Here is an 803-nt window from a genome sequence, read left to right on the forward strand (position 1 = left end):
GTCTGTGACGTCACAAACACCAAGCCCGCATTGCATGCACACCCGCGCCTTTCAAAAACTTTGCCATGTGGTTTTGAAACGGAAGAGCTTTGACTCCTTTGAGGCGGAAAAACTCGTACGGTTTATTTTGGCCTAAAAAATACACCTGCGCGTCAAAGCATTAGGCGATTATTAAATTATGCAGGAAACGCACTCTTATTTAGCCTCTTGGTTTCATTTAAAGGGGCGGCTTGAGTACGGGACACCCTAAAGTTTTTGCCGTGGAGCCTAGCGTCCGATCGTTTTCCTGTCACGGAGTGTGGCAAGAGACATTTCAAGTCTACACATTTCAACAAGGCAGGGCTCCTAAACAAAGTCAGTGTAATTCTAATCCATAAAACTTTGTAAGCTATAACGAAAAAGCTTTATGAAATTCAATAGTAAATATTTAAAGAGCTTCATAAAGTTTTTTTTTTCAATGCGAACATTACAACACTCTACAGTAGAATAATCACAACACTATCCAAAACTTACGGGACTCTGCCTACACTAGCTCATGACAATACAATACTTAGACGACTTACAATATGATATTCTACAGTGGAACCTCGATATAACGAGTCAAGGGACTGGCAAAATATGTTCGCTATAACGAGGTTTCGTTATATCGAGGTTAATGTCGTTCGTTATATCGAGGACTTCGCTATATAGAGGTTCGTTAAATCGAGGTTTCACTGTATTTGCAATATGGTACTCGAATCACTGTACAATTATATAATAATAGTTACATAAAATAATAATTACACTTGTACAAATTACACTAC

This window comes from Oculina patagonica, chromosome 7 (assembly GCF_052425735.1).
Source record: "Oculina patagonica isolate OP01 chromosome 7, crgOcupat, whole genome shotgun sequence".
Lineage (NCBI taxonomy): Eukaryota > Metazoa > Cnidaria > Anthozoa > Scleractinia > Oculinidae > Oculina > Oculina patagonica.